Raw genomic sequence first — 19,691 nt, forward strand, 5'->3', positions numbered from 1 at the left:
TACTTTTCTTTTAATTATTAGGACCATAACTTTTAGGAAGTACCCAAGTCAAATAAAATTTAAAGAGAGCACACCCAATGATGCCAATAATGATGTTGCAAGTAGCTGAGCAATGAACGAATATTTTCGCCAACAAAAACATCATCGAAGATGATTTCCTTGACGGACCTTTAAATGGAAGGTCAAGAACTACCATCTGAATAATCTGCACATGTAAATTGTGGACATAAACAAAAAAAAAAAGAAAAATCATGGAAGCACCCTTGGAGCTGTGGTAACTTGTCAGCCATCCAAATGAGGCGCTAAAAGCCATAAACTCTTTCTATGATGCAAATACCCGCCGCCTCTCCCCAAAAAAATAAAAATAAAATAAAAAACTAAAAAAATAGCTGACCTCCTCCCACTTCAAACTTCCAATCCCCCCGCCAATCTAGATATTAGTATCAATCCTTCCAACAGACCATGAGCTTCAGACCCATTTGCTATGGTGGTACTGCAAGGGCTTGGGTAAGAGTAAATTATGTGACCCAAATTATTTCTAATGAGTTCACCAAAACCAAGTACGCTTGGATTCATAAAAGTGCTTCCATCAAAATTGAGTTTGTATGAATTAAGAGGTGGTGATTTCCAAACAATTCCTCTTCGAGTATTAGTGTTAATACTCAAAGTTTCCACTGCCAGACGGTTGCTGGTGATTAAACTTTTGGGGATAAAACCACAATCCTTTTGGGCAGACCAATATGCTGCCACCGCAAGAATGTTTGATTTTAGCATAGATAAATCAGTGCTAATATCATCAAACACTCTTCTATTTCTTTCTTTCCACACACACCAAAGGACACTAACCCAAATCGACCTCCAAAGGATAGTACCCACCATCGAATTACCTGAAGAGATCTACTGATTGAATAGCATCCTGCTATTTTGAGGGACCGGTAAGAACAAATTAAGGCATTTAAGAACAAATTAAGGCATTGAAGGACCCAATTCCAAAGATGAGCAGCAAAAGGGCAGGATAAAAATAGGTGTTGGGCTGATTCATCACTTGCCTTGTATATGATATAAACATTGGTGATGATACATCATCGTTTTTTTAAATTATCAATTGTTGCTAATTTATCTTTACACAAGATCCATAAGAACAATTGGAATTTAAGAGGCACATGTAGCTTCTTGATGTTATGAAGGTCTGGATCCAACTCCCTACTACGATCACAAAACTAGAGGTCATATGTGGACTTAACAGAAAAATTACCCGATGAAGTAAGATCCAATCTGAAAGAGTCCTCCTTATTTGGAGTTAAGTAAACAATGTTCAATAAATTGAGCAATGTATGATCTTCCCTAATAAAATTGTCTGTTACTCTCCTGTACCTGCAATAAATAGACCAAACAATGTTAATAAAATCACCCCCACTAACTTCCTTAACGGATGCTAGTGGATTTGAGACTTTCGAGAAGACCCCTAGGAAAAGGTATCTCTATGGATAAACTCCAAGCCATTTGTCAAACCAGAAAAGTGTGGACTCTACGTTACCCACCACTTTCCACAACCGTTGCAAGTAAATAGGTCTCTCATAATCAATCTCCCTCCAAATATGAGACAACCTTGTCTTGTTTCTTCGGTTTTTAATGAGTTCATAATTTAGATCCATGTCATACTTATCTCTCAGAACTTGTGCCCAAAAAGAGTATTGTTGCGTGTGAATTCTCTACCACCATTTTACAAGAAGCGTAGAGTTCATATTTTCAACCTCCTAATATCCAAGCCTCCATCTCTTTTGCCCAACTCACCAAATGAAGTTTCTTTTTGCCCAACTCACCAAATGAAGTTTTGCCCAACTCACCAAATAAAGTTTCTTTTTGCTTTCTTCATCTCCCCACAAGAAATTCATCATTAACTTTTCAAGTAACTTTTCAATTTGCTTCGCCATCTCAAATAAAGACATGAAGTAAACTGGTAGATTAGACATGGTGGACTTAATCAATGTATATCTTCCTCCTAAAGATAGTGTTTTTCCTCTCCACAGGTCTAAATTTTAATAGAATCTCTCAACAACTAGATCCCATATAGATCTAGGGGCCCTAAAATCTACCAGTGGAATTCCCAAATATGTGCAAGGCAAAGTCTCTATACCACAGTCTAACAACTGTGCCATCCTTGACACCACAGCTTGGGGACAACCAATACCAATAAGCTTGGTTTTATTAAGATTAACTTTGATCCCAGTGGTGAATTCCACATACTTCAAAAAAAACCATTAACAAGTGATCTCCCTATCATTAAGCTCACAAAAAATGATGGCGTCATCAACATACTGTAAATGTGATATTATTAAACCATGATTTCCAATTTTTACACCTAAGATGATCCCACTTCATACCATTCCGCTCAACATTACACTGAAGCTTTCAGCCATCAAGAAATATAAGAAAGGTGCAAGGGGATCCCCTTATCTCAATCTTCTAGAACCCTTGAAGAAACCAGTTGCCTTACTATTAACAAGGACTGAGAAATGGGTGGATGAGAGGCAACGATCAATCCATAACCGCCACCTTGAACGAAAACCCATATTGCCCATTATGGTTTGAAGTATCCTCCAATCAACCTTATCATAAGTCTTCTCAAAGTCTAGCTTACAAATAAGCCTCGATTTTTCTTCTTTTATTTTGGAGTGAATGCATTCCTGAACTATCAAATACTGTCCATAATTTGTCTATCTTTCAAAAAGGCTAATTGGGGACCTTTAACCACAAGATGAATTTTTTTTTGGGTAAGTAACCACAAGATGAATTACCTGTCGTATTCTGTTTGCTAAGACCTTAGCTATGATTTTATAAAGATTCTCACTAAACTAATAGGCCAAATATCTTTTACCTCCTCAATGACATTTTCCTTTGGGATTAAAGCCATGAATGTGGAGTCCATTGCAATATTAATCCTTCCCTTCCAATAGAATTCTTCTAACAATTGAAAGATATCATCCTTCAGGATATCCCAAAATTTTTGAAAGAAAGCCATGGGGAACTCATCTGGTCCAGGAGCCTTCGTAGAGCAAATACTGTGTCTTTGATTTCTTGTCCTTCAAATTTCCTTTCCAGCCACTTAGCTTGTTGAAGAGGTAATCTGGCCAAGGGAAGGTCTTGGATTGCAAAGCCAAGTTCACTTTAAGCAGCAAAAGCCTTTTTAAAGTGGTCTATCAAGGAATTTTCGACAACCAGCCCAATAACACAGTCTATCTCTTCAATTTTACAATTTTGAATTGAGTTGCCTCTTCTCTTGCCATTGGTAATAGCATGGAAAATTTTTGTAATTCTATTCCCTTCCTTCAATCATTTCACAATAATCTTTGTCGCAACTAAATCTCTTCCAATCTAAGTAATTCCTTGTATGTCGTCACCCATAAACTTCTCTCTCTTAATTGTTCTCGTGTTAAAAAACCTCTCATAAATTGCATATTGTCCAACTCCTAAATATGTCGTTGCGCATTGCGAATTTTTTATTGCAAATTTCCCCAAACATCCCTTCTCCATATAGAAATCTTTTTCTTTAGAAGATATAGTTTCTTTAATAATTGAAATCCTTTCCAACCCTCAACACTTTTGTTTTTCCAGAGTTCTTCCATCAAAGATCTCTCAGACAGCCAAGATAACTCAAATCTAAAAGGAGAGGGTCCAAATAAAAATCCATCAGAATTTAATAATAAAGGTACATGATTTGAGGAAATTTTAGGCAAAGCTTTCACACTAGAAATCGAGTAAGAAACTCAGATGAAACTAGAAACCTATCCAGCCTAGGTAACAGTGGATCTTGCAAATTATGGTTGGACCAAGTGAAGTTAGCTCCGATTGAAGGAAGGTCAATCAATTCATGTTACTGCATAAAAGTTTCAAATATGTGCATACAAAGAGACATTGGCGGAGAAGAAGAAGATTTACTTGGCCATCTAATAACATTAAAATCTCGACATACAAACCATGACACATTCAAATTGAGCTGGACATTAGAGAGTCCATTGAAAAAAGCAGATCGTTCATCAGGTCAGTTAGGATCATACACAATAGATTAGCGTCAACAAAAAATATCCAACGGTCCTTGAAACAAAATAGAAATAAGTCAGGGAGATAAAGCATTTTGAGTGGCTTACAAAACCAAGGGATCCCAAAGCACCTAAATACCACTTAATGATGTAGACACATCCACCCCAAAAACGCCAAAGAATGACTACCCCAAACTAATCTAGCTGTGGGGAGGGTTGGGGCTTCCATTTTAGTCTCTTGAATCAGCAAGAGATCAGATCTTTCCTTTCTACAGAATCAAAGTACATCTCTCTTATGTGATTTACTATTGAGGCCCCTAACGTTCTAGCAGAGCACCTTCATTCCGACAAATATCCTTCTCTATGCTTGGTGATCCTCGAAAGACTAGCAAACACATGAACAAATGGCTCAGACGTGGCACGAGGACGAGAGCTTACCTCTCCTTTATCATAGTTGATGTGGCAAACCAAGTTATCCAGCTCACTTTGAATACACCCTATTTTCTTTGCCTTCTTCGCTTTGCTACCAGCCTCCAACTCTTTTTTTTGTTCTGACTTTAAAGTATCAGTAATGGAGTCTAGTGATTCTCCATATCGAACATTCATAGAATCTATAACTCTTCCAACTTCCTCGAGATGAATAACCAAGGCTAGTCCATTCTCAAAATCCGTCGGGTCACCGTCTTCCAATTCTTCTTCCTCAATAATATCGTCCTCAAAATCATAGCTCGGTAGTCTCATGGCAATCGGAGGTACCATGAGAGGTTCTTCAATCTCATCTTCCATAACCTTATGGATGTCATCATCCGGGATCAGGCCCATGTTCTGACCAAAAATCCTCTTTGAAAGTAGAGAGCATGGATTCTTCATTCGCCTCTTCTTTCTCTCGCTCAATATCATAGACCATCAATGGTGTGCCTATGAATTTCCTCTTTTTTGGCATCTTGATCGACTTGGAAGCCGCCCTCTCTGTTAAAATTCTCATGTCCTTATCATCTAGTTTGAAATGAGGTGTTTTGTTCGTTGAAGGGATAGATGACCCTGTTGCAGCAATGGTGTCCTTGTCCAAAGAGTTCAGATGGGATAAATCTTTTGGAAGATTTAAAGTCTGCATTCTTTTGGGAAGAGGAATAGGGGAGGGGACACCATCCATACACATGTTAGGAAGTTTCCCAAAAGGCTCAAACCTATCATGGCAATAAATAGGTTTATATACCAAAGCGGGCCTTTTGAAATTTGAAAGAGATTTGTTCCCATCATATTTAAAACCCATTTGTTGACTATACGATTTCCTTGGAGACCATACGATGCATCAGATAGTCAATTAGATGTCCCCTTCCCCCAAGATCTGCGGCTAGGGAAACGTTTCTCTATATTCGAGGCACCATTGTTGCAGCTTGAAATTGAGGCTAATGGCTGCTGGAGAGCATCATTACTTCCTCAAGGAACTCCATACTACTATTCAAAATCGGAATCTCTCTGAGCACAAGTTTAAAATCAAACCCTACAAGTATTAACACACCCTCTTTGGGAGGATTCAACCCCCTAATTTCTGCGATAAAAACCAAGAGTGATAACTCGATAAATTCCAGTCTATTTTAATCAGGTGTAACCTCCTTAAACACTTCAGTGGACCAATCAATAATTGAAATGTCAGAAACTGCAAACCCAACCGATCTAGGCTTGATCAAAGATACTTCTAGTGCAAGGACCCTCTTTTCTGCAACTAGATCTATACCTCAGAAATGCCAAAATTTATGAGCAATCACTTTATTAGCATCATCTTGAGATCCAATAAAAAATATGAACTTGGCACCTGGGATCGAACGACAAAGACTAACGATTTCCATCAAGTTTTTGTCTACCCACTCCTGAAAAGTACCAACCTCAAAAGAACTATTTTTGAAGGTCACAATAACTGCGGATTGAATCCTCTTCCCTCGTTCCTTGATAATGTCGTCTCTTACCATTACAGTGGGGTTTCTTTGAAGTTGTAAGCCTGAAGTAGATGTTAAGAGGCTTGACATAGGAAGGGTCTCTTGGCCCCATCCTTTCTGCCTTCTTCTATCACTTATATCCGTGGACTCTCTTAATCAAAGAAAAAGCTAAAATCCAGAGACCATATATTGTTGCTGTTTTTGCACACACTTGTTCTAAATCCATTATGCTCAAAAGCAATACTCCAAATTCTCCCATGATCAACTCACTCACTCTCTCTCTCTCTTTCTTAGAGAGAAGTAAACAAGCAAAACAAGAGCAATGGAAGTCCAAATAAAACAAGTACCATTTTAACACATATAGCGCACAGATCAAGCAAAATAAAAATAGCAAAAGGGTTCCATGTACACAAAGTTCAGTTTAACCCATAAAAGTACCGGCAACACATTGGCCACCATTTTAACACACATGGAGCACAGATCAAGCAAAACAAAAATAGCAAAAGGGCTCCATGTACACAAAGTTCAGTTTAACCCATAAAAATACCAGCAACACATTGGCCACCATTGCTGATGCTGAAGCCAAGGAACATCAAAAATGTTCCCAGAACCAAAGAAAAGAACCCAAAATCCAGAACCTACATAACCTAAACCAGAAACCCTTTTCTGGAAAAACCCAACCAGAGTGGGTTTTTTTCCGTCAGCCAAGGGCTATCAAGCAGGGAGATCAAATGGGACATCTGTTTAGTATATTCCATTTTTATGCATTGGGCAGTTCTAATCTCGCCTACCAACTTCTCCAAGGTGTGACAACTCCTCCTTCATCACATCGTTTTTCTTATGGAGTGCTGAAGCCATTGTTGTTCTGCCCTGCACTAATCTTTAACCTTCCCTACGCTGCAGCAATGTTTTGTGGCCTTCGAAGAAGAAACGGGAGTAGAGAAAGAAAATACAGATGGATAGAGAGCATGATCTTGTGGTTCTTTTTCTTATTGGATGGAGAGCATGAGCGTCTGGTTCGATTTTTCTTATACTGTTGGAGATTGAAGCCATGCCAATAGAAAACAGCAACTTCAGTTTCATCATCTACCTTCTGTACCCATGCGAAAAGGATAAACAGGTTCCCACTTTTCATAACAGATATCTGTTGATTCAATGGTTCAGTATCTGTATTGATTCTTTCTTCCCCACGCAGGAGAACCAAATTCTTTGACGTGTGTGCATTCATTCGCCTCTTAATCTTGTGTAAAAGGGGGAGTAGGAAGAGGAAGAAGGCTTCAGATTAAATTCTTTGGAAGAGAGAGAACAAAGAGAAGGAGAATGGAGAAGTCTGGTTATGGAAAAGATGGAATTTACAGTCGCTAGGGCCCCCTGTTGTTTTCCCCAAAGACCCATATCTCAACATGATATCGTTCATATTCGGGAACTCATCGTCATATGGCTAGAAGCTTGCAGTTGCAGACGCGGAGACCGACCAAGGGCTGAATTTCAGAGAATTTGAAGCTTGGTGGATCGAATTAGAAATGGCCTGAGCAAGATTGGCATCAGGCCAGGTGATGTTGTTTTGATCTTTGCCCCAAATTCTTTTCACTTTGCATCATGCTTCTTCGGGGTTGTTTCTCTTGGTGCGATTGCCACCACTGTAAATCCCATGTACACTTCAATGGAGGTAGCTAAACAGGTGAAGGATTCAATGGAGGTAGCTAAACAGGTGAAGGATTCTGGTTCAAGGGTATGGGTTTACCTGCTGTAATTCTTGACTATGCGAAAACATCATCAATCAACTCGCAAATGGCTATTACTTACTACTCTGATCTACGCAAAATGGGGGCTGCCACGACCCGTAGCTAGGTTTAGACAATCAGACACAGCCGTGCTTTTTTACTCTTCTGGTACTACAGGGACCAGCAAGGGGGTTCATCTTGACCCATGGGAATTTCATTGCAGCTTCTTTAATGGTTGCCTCTGATCAAGATTGGAAGGGTGAGATACACAACAGGTTCCTTTGTGTGATCCCAATGTTCCATATGTTTGGGCTTTCAATCCTCACTTACACGCATTTGCAGAGAGGGAATGCAGTTATTATTATGAGCAGGTTCGATCTTCAGAATTTTGCTGCTGAGATCGGTTGAGAAATTCAGAGTTACCCATCGTTTTGTTGTGCCCCCAATCATGATTGCTCTAGCAAAGCAGAGTATGGTGTCAAAGTATGATCTCTCTTCATTGACAGTTGGGAGTTGGGGCTGCACCCGTGGGGAAGGATATTATGGAAGACAGCGCATGCAACATTCCACATACTGAAGTTGTGCAGGTGTAATTCTTCTGTTCTAATAAAATGATCTCATTATAGTATAATTCTCTAGTTAAGTATATAATGTTACTCCATATACATGTGGTTTATGTATGTGTAGATTCAGGGGGATCCACCTAAACAATGAAGGATGCAGATTAACTGCAGTTTCCAGTTATGTGTGCTCAACAGGGTGCTGATATTCTCTATTTTGCATGAGAGAAAATAAGGAGAAGAGATTTATGTGAGAGAGAGAGGGAGTTTTAGGGCGTGGGAGAGAGAGAGATTTTTAAAGAGAAAAGAGAGTTTTATTTATTTTGGGTTTTTTTTATTTGTTTATTTTTTTCTCTAAAGCTTATTTAAAGGAAAAAATCCCTCATTGTAAAGAGCGGAGAATGAGAATTGAATAAATTTGATCTTGTGAAAATATCTCTTTTTGGGTAGATTCCCTCCCAGACCTTGAGAGAGTCTCTCAACTCTTTTATTTTTTATTTTAATTATTTTTTCCCTTTTATCTATTCTATTTTAATTATTTTCTTCTTGCATCAATGTCCCTGCAGTGGTGAACAACATACTTTTAAAGCTTATCATTTATTGCTTTCCTACATATGGTATAGTTTGATCTCTTTTGCTTTTGCGCATGAATGGTCTATAACTTAGAATTCAACTCCCCAAACTTGGTTGCCTTAGAAAGGTGTAGACACCCTATTTTAAATTTGACAAATTCTGTGGTTTTTTGGAAGCCTTAAGATCACATTGACTTAGTGAACCCATAATCCATAGGTCACACAACTTACCCTTGGATCCAAAACCATTCTGCCAGCCCAGAAGCCCTGTTACGCCCTGTTTTGACCCAAAACCCTGAAAACACGCTATTTTACGGAAAAACTCTTTAAAAATAGTAAAAAAATCCATTTTGACCTAAAGTTTCTCTGAGAGCTTCACAAGAGGCTAAGGAACACACCTGAAATGAAACTTTTGAATTTGGAGCATTTTTTGTTTGTACGACAGGGGCGTGCCGCCCAGGTGACATGACTCATGCCGCCCAGTCTTGGGCGACACGGGGCGTGCTGCCCAAGCGACACGACCTGTGCCTTTCAGGCGACATGCCCCGTGCCGCGTAGATCTGTGACCTCTTAAAAACACGTTTTTACTGAGCCTTTGGGGAGGATATTCTCCCCAACAAAATTTCCCCCTTTTTAGCGTCTTTTGGGGGACCATTAAAGGGAAACTGGGAGAGAAACCGAGGGGAGGAGACATGGAGAAAGATTTTTTTGGGGAGAGAGACGAGAGACTAGAGATAGAGACTGAAACCCTAGCAGAGGAAAAAGAAACAGATAGAGATGAAAAACCTGAGTGAATGACATGAGAGAAAACCCTGAAAATTTTCGTTAGGGAGCTTGGGCCTCCTGAGAGAAACCCCAGATATACCCCTAAGACAGAACTCACTACCAGAGACTTTTTGATCGAGATCTGGACCAGAAGGGCAAGAGGAGCAGGTTTTGATACGGGTGAGCCCCAAAGGCTCGGGAGTTTCGGGCCATCCGGCTCGATTTGGTATCATTCTCAACCCTATCTCTTTCTTCATTTCTTTACTGATTTATTTTATTTTGATTTGTTTTTTATCAATTCATTTTTCTTTAAAAATCATATTTTTGATATCTTGGATCAAGCTTGGTCTGCCATAGATCTCAGAGCAGATCTGCTCATTTCTAGGTAGATCTGGTCTCAGATCTGAATTCTATTTGTCCCACCTTTTCTACCATTGCTTTCCTTTTTATTTATCAGTTTAAAGGGTCAGATCTTAGTGATCTACATCGTTAGATCGCTTCGATTTTGCGTCGTAAACAGGTTGCCGCTCGGGGGACACGGTTTGTGTCGCCCAATTTTTATTTACAATTTTTTTTTTTTTCAAAAAGACAATGTTCTATGGTGGAATGAGCCTAAACTGCCAACTAATTTCAAAAATGAAATAAAAATAATAAATACTAAAAAATAAAAAAGACAACGCTCCTCGGTGGGCGCCAAACTATTTAGCGAAAAATCAGAGCGATCCGCGGATGTAGATCACTCAGATTTGACACTTTAAACTGATAAATAAAAAGGAAAACAATGGTAGAAAAGGTGGGACAAAACGAATTCAGATTTGAGGCCGGATTTGCTCAGAAATGAGCAAATCTGTGGCGGAACCAGCATGATCCAAGATATCAAAAATACGATTTTTAAATCAAAACAAATTAATAAAAAACAAATAAAATTAGAATAAATCAGTAAAGAAATGAAAAAATAGAGAGGGTTCAGAATGATACCAAATTGGGCCAGATGGCCCGGGACTCCCAAGCCTTTGAGGGATCGCCCGTATCAGAACCGGTTACTTTTGCCTTTCTGGTCCAGATGTCGATCAGCAAGTCTCTGGTGGTAGTTGTGCCCTGGAAAATGGCTTGGAACTAGGATTCTAAGCTTAGCTTTATCTCTTTGTATCTCTCACGTAGTTTAGGGTTTCAATCTCTATCTCTTGTCTCTCGTCTCTCTCCCAAAAAAAAATCTTTTTTTTCTGAAGTCCCTCCTGGGTTTCTCTCTTGCTCCCCCTAAATGGTCCCCAAAAGATATTAAAAAGGAGGAAAATTTGTTGGGGAGAATACCCCTCCCATAACCCATCAAAGGCTTAGGCAAAACACGTTTTTAAGAGGTCTCGGATCTGGGCGGCACGAGTCATGTCGCTTGGGCGGCACGGGTCATGTCGCTTGGGCGGCACGAGTCATGTCACCTGGGTGGCACGCTCCATGTCGCACAATCCAAAAATGCTCCAAATTCAAAATTTTGTTTTCAAGTGTGCTCCTTATCCTCTTTGAAGCTCTTAGAGAAAATTTGGGTCAAAACATATTTTTTTACTATTTTTAATGCTTGTTTCCCTAAAACAGAGTGTTTTTAGGTTTTTGGGTCAAAACAAGGTGTAACAGGATTTCTGAGCTGCTAGAATGGTTCTAGGTCCAAGGGTAAGACCTTTGTATTTTGGGTTCACTAAGTCAAAGTGATCCTAAGGATTCAGAAAAACCATAGAATTTGCCAAATTTAAAATGGGGTGTCTACATTTGCCCAGCTTTGGCACTCCCTATCCTTCGAGGGGCTAGCGAGTGGAAAAGAAGTAGACACTCTGATGTTTCATATCTTTCGGGGGGCAGGTGAACGTCAGAGATAAACCAGACATTTTAAATTTCATCCTGAAGTCACGTGGTCAGGGAGCATACCAACTATCCCTCCAAGTCATTGCGCTCACTTAACTCACCCACCTAGAACATTTTCTTCCTAGGGTTTTCGGTGTGAGATGTTGATGAGTTACACAAGCTTGAATTTTTAACTCTGCCATTTTTTTTTATCTCCTTAAGGTTTCCTAAGGCCGTCTATAGGGAAAGGCTTTCTATTGGAAGAGACTTGTCTGGCCGAATCCGACGTGAGAGACGAGGTAGCAACGCGGCAATTACGATAAACACGGTATTCATCATATAAGGGTGTCCAAGCTCCTTAGTTTTAGAAAATGTTTTAGAAAATTTGAAGGTAGGGTATATTTGAAGTGGACCCGGAGCAGGGACAGGCTACGATTTTAATGAAGGAATTAAAGTTTTTGAAATCATAATACATATAGTGAAAATTTTGAAAAGAGAAAGATATTTTGAAAAACAAGGTTGTTAGCAGTTTTAACTCCTGTAACCATAGAGCCCTCTAAGAAATTTAATGTCATGCGGCGATGGACCATGCACCCGACCCTTTTACGTCATACGGGGATAGACGTTTGAACAAGGTGGTTGTGCCATGAAAACATTGAATAGGGTGGTTGTGCCCTAAACACATCTGACATTTTACGTCATACGGGGCTAGACGTTACTTGTCTCAGCTCTTTTACGTCGCACGAGTTTGACGTTGAACTGGATATACCCGACCTTTAGCGTCATACGGGGCTAGACGTTTGAACAGGGTGGTTGTGCCCTAAACACATTGAACATGGTGGTTGTGTCGTTAACACATCCGACATTTTACGTCATACAGGGCTAGACGTTACGTGTCTCGGCTCTTTTACGTCGCACAAGTTTGATGTTTTTCTTGTCTCGGCTCTTTAACGTCGCACGAGTTTGACGTTTTTCCTATCTTGGCTCTCTAACGTCGCACTAGTTTGACGTTTTTCCATTGAAACAGGGTGGTTGTGCCCTGGATCGGACTTTGGTGGGCAGTTTAGGTTCATGCTCCAAGCATTGTCCGACAGGATGTCCGAAGCCAATGTACCTCAAAATCATTTGAAAACAGTTTACTTCCAAAAGTCATTTTATAAAAAAGATGATTTTTTATTATTAAAATGTCCTGGGATCAGACACGGGGCATGTCACCTAGAGCTGGGAGACACAGGGTGTGTCGCCAGGGCGGCACTAGGTGTGTCGCCCACCTGACAACTTTTCTTCTTTTTTTTTTTTTTGGGGTGGGCGGCACGGGTCATGTCGCTCGGGCGGCATGAAATGTGCAGCCAAATTTTTTTTTTTTTTTTTTGGGTATAAGGTTGGGCGACACGGACCGTGTCGCTTGGGAGGCACGAGACGTGCCGCCAAGCAAAACATTTTTTTTTTGGTAAATAAAATTTGGGCGACATGGACCATGTCGCTCGAGTCCGAGTACGGAATTGGGTGGCACGGAGAATGTCGCCCAAAATAGTTTTTATTTTTTTTGTTTTTTATTTTATTTTTCTTGGCTTTAGGGTTATCTAGGCCTGCTGTTGGTCGAAGTGGATAACTATAGGACACGTTTTGGGTTAGGTTTCTTCTTTTTTTTTTTTTTATAAAAATCATTCCCTTCCCATTCTTCCCTTATCTTTCAAACTCAATTTTCTTCCTCTCATCTTCATCCTCTCCCTTCTTCATCATCTTACCTCTATTTTTGCGGATTTTTCTTACTCTTCATGGCCCCTAAGAAGGACAATGCGATCTCCAAGGGCAAAGGAAAGGTTCTCGAGTGGGTTGACAATAAAGAGAGGAGAAGGCTTTGCCACTTTTCCCTGAAGGTCTGCCCTCTCATATTTCACAGGGCCTTCGATCGGGGTAAAGTTCTATGACATGTCAATGGCTTCCCTATTATTGGGTCATGGTTTCGGGATTGGTTTCTTTTCGCTTGGCAATGGCCAGAGATCATGGCCCTTCTGGCCTCAATATTGATGATAGGCGTCTTGAACACGGCCTCTTTCCATGTGAACTTTCAACTTCTCGAAGCTCTTGCCGAAAGGTTTAACTATCAAACGAACACTTTCTTTCTTCCTACAGGCGAGACAACGCCAACTTTGGAGGAAGTTGCTAAAATTTGTGGCTTTAACTTGGTCGAGATTGCATATCAGCCCTCCACTGCCACGGACAACCACTCTATCATGGGTGCGTGACTGTTGGAGGCTGCTTATTCTTCTCGTGGTTAGTGGGTTGATATGGAGTTGCTGGTTCGGAATGTGAGCAATCTCGAGCCGCTGTCATATATTTCTTTTTGTGTTGTTGGGCTCCGTTCTTTTCCCGAGTGGTCGTAAGATGTTTCACAATTCCCTTATTCCTTTAGTCCATGCTTTCTGGGAACGAGCGGGTCATACTATTGTTTCGACCATGTTGGCAGGCATATACCGGGGTCTTCACGCCGAGGTCACGTGAGGTGACCGATTTATTGAGGGTAATGTCCTGATTTTGTAGGTATATTTTGAACATAATTTTATTTATTTTGCCCCTGGAACTCGATTTTGAGGACAACGCCCTGATTTTATGCAGATTTGGGCTTATGACCACGTCACTGTTGTCTGCCCTCTTCGATCAACGACGGCTGTATCTGCTACTCTGGGATTGGCTTATGTCAATGACCCCACGCAACCCCAGAATATCAATTATTATCGTAGGATTCTTGACGAGTTGTCGTCATTCGATTGGGTGATCAGGGGTCTTGAAAATGTGTCTCTATTGCTGCCTGTTATGGGGCATTCATGCCTTATTACACCTCTCCAAGAGAGGCGATTGATTGTAGGCGATTGATTGTAGCCCTATCTTTCCGCTTCGTCAGCATTCTTCCATTCCTCAGGTGAAGGCGAGTTTGTCGTAGAAGGGAAAGAAGTCCTCTTTTAGCGAGGGGCTGGCTAAGCAAGACATGCCCACAACTACTTCGAACTATGATTCTTGGTGGGAACGTGTCTGCCCTCTTCCACTATGCCCTAAATCTTCGAGATTTCATCGTGAGTCTTCTACTCCAGCTCAAGATCTCGTGTCCCATCGAGAAGATAGTACCTCTTGCTATAATAAACGAATCAAATCGAATGGGGACGTATTTGACATTAGTTTGGAAGATGCTGAAGCTGAATCGGCTCGATGAGTGGCCTTCGTGGCGGAACTCAAGGAGAAGGACGTTCATCCGAAACCAAAGACTGAATAACCAAACATATTGTCATTTCTTTACATTTTTTTTTTTAGCATGAATAAGTTGATCTCATGATCAGCACTATTTTTCAGTAGTTTTGTTGAATTTGGTCCGGAATTTTGGTCTCAAGATCAGATTTGATCGTGAGAATTCATGTAATGAAGCCATTGTCAAGGGATGAATAAAATAAAAAATTGTGACCTATCCAGAATTTTGTTTTGTATTCTGATTGATTTCCTGGGATAGTAGAATCCTCTTTCATTGTTCAAAATTTTCCAAAAATTATTTTTAATTATAATGGGGTGGGAGACACAGACAGTGTCGCCCAGGTGGCAGAGGCATGCCGCCCATGTGTGTGAATATATATATATATATATATATATATATATATATATTAAATGAGGTGGGCGACACGATTTGTGTCACCTGTGTGGCACGAGAAGTGCTAACCATATGTATTTTGTTTTTTTTTTTTTTTAACTGAAGTGGGCGACACGGGGCATGTCACCTGAGCGCATGAGACATGCAGCCCATGTAACTATTTTATTTATTTATTTATTTATTTAACTGAGGTGGGTGACATAGGTCATGTCGCCTAGGAGGCACGAGACATGCCGCCCATGTAAAAAAAATTCTTTTTTTTTGTTTGGTTTAAAGAGGTGGGTGACACGGTTCGTATCGCCCCGGCGGCACGAGATGTGCAGCCCATATGTAATTTGTTTTTTGTTTTTCATAATGAGGTTGGTGACACGGTTTGTGTCGCTCGGGAAGCACGAGATGTGCCACCCATAAATTATTATTTTTTTTTTAGAAAAAATAATAAGGTGGGCCACTCGGTTCTTGTCGTTCGGGCTGCACAAGACATGTCGCCCATGTATTTGTTTTTCTTTTTTTCTTTAAATGAGGTCGGCGCATAAGACGTGCCGCCCATTTAATTTATTTTTTTATTTTTTATTTTTTGTTAAACTTAGGTGGGCGACACGGGTCATGTCGCCTGGGCGGCACGGGACATGCCGCTCATATGGAATTTTTTTTTTTTTTTTAAACTAAGGTGGACGACACGGGTTGTGTCGCCCAGACGACACAACTTGTGTCGCCCAGGCGGCATGTCACGTGCTGCCCATATGGAATTTATTTACTTAATTTATTTTAAATTGAGGTGGGCGACATGAGACATGCCGCCTATATGAATTTTTTTTTTTTAAATAAAATTTTGGCGGCACGAAACGTGTCGTCGGGTCCAGGCTGGGCGACACAGACCGTGTGGCCTAGGCGGCACGAGACGTGTCGCCAAACGACCCACACAAAATCGAAACGATCTAACGATGTAGATCACTCAAATCAGACACTTTAAACTAATAAATAAAAAGGCAAGCAATGGTAGAAATGGTGGGACAAATCGAATTCAGATTCTAGGCCAGATTTGCTCAGAAATGAGCAGATCTGTTCTCAGATCTATGGTGGAGCCAACATGATCCAAGATATCAAAAATATGATTTTTAAAGAAAAACGAATTAATAAAAAAGACATGTCAAAATAAAATACATCAATAAAGAAAGGAAGAATGAGAGAGGGTTAAGAATGATACCAAACCGGGCCGGATGGCCCGGGACTCCCAAGCCTTTGGGGCTCGCCCATATCAGAACTGGTTCCACTTCCCTTTTTGGTCGAGATCTTGATCAGCAAGTCTCTAGTAGTGAGTTCTGTCCTAAGGGTATATCTGGGGTTCCTCTCAAGAGGCCCAGGCTCCCTGACGCAATTTCCAAGGTTTTTTATCATGTCGTTCACTCAGGTTTTTCATCTCTATCGGTTTCTTTTTCCTCTGTTAGCGTTTCAGTCTCTATCTCTAGTCTCTCATCTCTCTCCTTAAAAAAATCTTTCTCCAAGTCTCCTCCCCTCGGTTTCTCTCCCCGTTCCCCCTAAATGGTCCCCCAAAAGCACTAAAAAGGGCACAAATTTGTTGGGGAGAATATCCTCTCGTAACCCACCAACAGCTCAGGCAAACCGCATTTTTAAGAGGTCTTGGATCTGGGCGGCACGGGTAGTGTCGCCTGGGCGGCACGCCCCATGTCACACAAACCAAAAATGCTCCAAATTTAAAAATTTCTTTTCAGATGTGTTCTTTAGCCTTTTGTGAAGCTCTCAAAGAAAATTTGGATCAACTATCCCTCCAAGTCATTACGCTCACCGAGCTCACCCACCTAGGGCATCTTCCACTTACGGTTTTCGATGTGAGATGTCGTTGAGTTACACAAGCTTGAAACTCGAGTTGGATTTTCTGGCCATGCCACTTAACTTGAATTTCTCATCCCGAAGATTCAAGCAAGGACCAGATACGCTAACATAGGGTCCACCAAGGGAGTCAGAAGTGGTTAAATTGTAAGACCTACATTAAAAGAAACCACACCCCAATAGGGGCAGCAAGAAAAAAATTAAAAATTAAAAAAAATTAAAAAAAAATTATATATATATATATATACAAACTCCACGGTCATATGAGTATAACTGCCGACTCCACCATCCATCGTTGCATGATGTTAAACATCTTAGAGGGCTCTATGGTTGCAGGAGTTAAAATTGCTAACCAACCTTGTTTTTTGAAATATCTTTCTCTCTTCAAAATTTTTACTATATGTCTTGTGTTTTAAAATACTTTAATTTCTTTGTTAAAATCGTAACATGCCCCTACTCCGGGCTCTATTTCAAACCTCCCCCTATCTTCAAAATTTCTAAAACATCTTTTAAAACGAAGGAGCTTGGACACTCGTACATGATGAGTACCACGTTTGCCGCGATTGCCGCGTTGCTGCCTCGCCTCTCACTTTGTATTCGCCTAGACAAGTCTCTTCCTATAGAAATCCTTTCATATAAACAACCTTAGGAAACTCTAAGGAGATCAAAGAAGATGCCAGGGTTTCCGAACTGTAAAACCTTTGAAGTTAAGTCGCATGGCCAGAAAATCCAACTCAAGTTTCAAGCTTGTGTAACTCATCGACATCTCACGTCAAAAACCCTAGGAGGAAAAATGCCCTAGGTGGGTGAGCTCGATGAGCGCAATGACTTGGAGGGATAGTTGGTGTGCCCTCTGACCACGTGACCTCAAGAAGAAATCTTTGACGTTGATCTGCTCCTTGAAGGACAGGAAACGTCAGAGTGTCTACTTCTTTACCACTCACCTGTCCCTCGAAGGACAAGGAGTGCCAAAGAGGGGCAACTGTAGACACCCCATTTTAAATCCGAAAAATTCTGTGGTTTCTTGAACCCTTAGGATCACACTTAACCTAGTAAACCCATTTTTTTGGATAAGTACATGTTGGTTGTGTGAGTCTATCATCCCCAATGGATTTTGACCCCTATAAACCCTCTTTTCGTAGTCATTTGGGAAATGAGAGACCAAACCCTAGGAGAGAGTATATGGAGATCAAAAATCTGAAAGACTAGAACCCTAGGGAAGAGAACAGATAGAGATCAGAGAAGAAAAAAAAAACAGAGTGAGTTATACGAGGGAAGAGAAAACCCTAGAAACTGCTTTAGGAACCTGAGCCTCCTGAGAGAAAACCTAAGTCTGAGAAATCCTAGATCTAGGGCATAACCACCCTAGATCTACCCCTAGGGAACAACCACTCATCTTCAACCAGAGACTTTCTTGTGAACATCCGACTCAGAGAGATAAAAGACGACCGGTTCTGATACGGGTGAGCCTCAGAAGGCTAGGGAGTCCTGGGCCATCCGGCCCAGTTCGATATCGTTTCTTACACTTTTATTATTTATTTTTCGTTTTTATTTCATTTTAATTAGATTAGATTATTGCTTTCATTTTAATTAGATTAGACTATTTTTTATTGCTTTTTATTTTGTGTTTCATATTCGGATCAATGCTGGCACTGCCACTGATATGAGAACAGATTAGCTCGTTTCGGGGCGGATCTGGCCCCAGATCAGAATTCGATTTTCCCCACATTCTCTATCATCTTTTTTTAAAATCAGTTTGTGGTGTTCTTCCTCATGGTCTGGGCGTGGGAGCACATCACCATTCCTCGCCCTCTTCCAGGTCGACTGATGCCATTATTCCCGACGATTCATTGCTGGTCATATAGAGTGTGGGATTCTGAGAGGATCCCTTCGCGGTTGTATTACTCACTGTTCTTGGACACTCAGGCCATAGGGGAGGTGAGTTATGTGCTTTATCTATTCTTTCTTCATTTTCTTCTTCTTCTTCCCCCCTTTCTCCTTCTTTATTTGACTTTGACATATCCTTTTTTGATTTCCAGATCAACTGGACACCCATGAGAGTTGAGCCCGCCCCTGTTGTTTACTCGTCTTCTTCTCAAGCTTTCAGGATGACGGTTCACCTGATTTGCATGTTTCTAGTGATGCCTACTTTCCCTTGTCGAGTCTGTCGTCAGCTTGGCCTTCTTCAGATGTCCTGTGAGATTACCCCTGCCCTAGACTCCCATTATGGTTAGCACCACCGATGAGGATGCCTATCTGAGACAGATGGCTCCTTGGATAGAGGAATGGAGGAGTAGGGCTGTCTGAGTTTGGCGAGGAGGAAGAGGAGGGTATCTCTCTGTCTCAGTATGAGGATAGATATAGGGCTCTTTTGAGAGATATAGCCACTCCGACAGATCATGGTGAGGGGGTGATGCGGGAGTTGAGGACTGCTTATCTTGATGGGGGTCGATCGTCTACTGATGAAGTCGTTTCCCTTCGTGCTGAGTGTGATTCAACGATTGAGAAGCGTGATTCGATAGCAAAGGATTTCGAGCATCTGCACCAGAATTTTGATAGCATGGTGGTGGGGCGTGACTTCATGAGAGACGAGTTGGAGAGGGTTCAGGTTGAGTTTGAGAGAGTGCAATCAGTACCATCTTCCTCTTTTGTTTCACCTACCCTTCCTGAACCATCTCTCGACCACATTAGATATTTAGAAAGATGCGTAGACCACTACCGATCAGAGAGGGTATGTTTTCCTGTTATATCTCCTTTTCTTTTTATGTGTGT

General features: G+C 40.9%; 1 long non-coding RNA gene and 1 pseudogene across 1 annotated transcript; both read left to right on the forward strand.

Annotated features, from left to right (window-relative positions):
* The first annotated feature begins 7,175 nt into the window (after positions 1-7,175).
* On the forward strand, positions 7,176-8,327 carry LOC110006363 (4-coumarate--CoA ligase-like 7 pseudogene; annotated as a pseudogene).
* Positions 8,328-12,392: 4,065 nt separating this feature from the next.
* LOC148781320 (uncharacterized) lies at positions 12,393-14,888 on the forward strand. Its single transcript, XR_016059898.1, has 2 exons — positions 12,393-13,955; positions 14,051-14,888. It is a non-coding gene; the product is annotated as an uncharacterized LOC148781320 (long non-coding RNA).
* The last annotated feature ends 4,803 nt before the right edge of the window (positions 14,889-19,691 follow it).

The sequence above is a fragment of the Amborella trichopoda genome, chromosome 7 (assembly GCF_054954075.1).
Source record: "Amborella trichopoda isolate Santa Cruz 75 chromosome 7, AtrichopodaSantaCruz75HAP2 v2.0, whole genome shotgun sequence".
Lineage (NCBI taxonomy): Eukaryota > Viridiplantae > Streptophyta > Magnoliopsida > Amborellales > Amborellaceae > Amborella > Amborella trichopoda.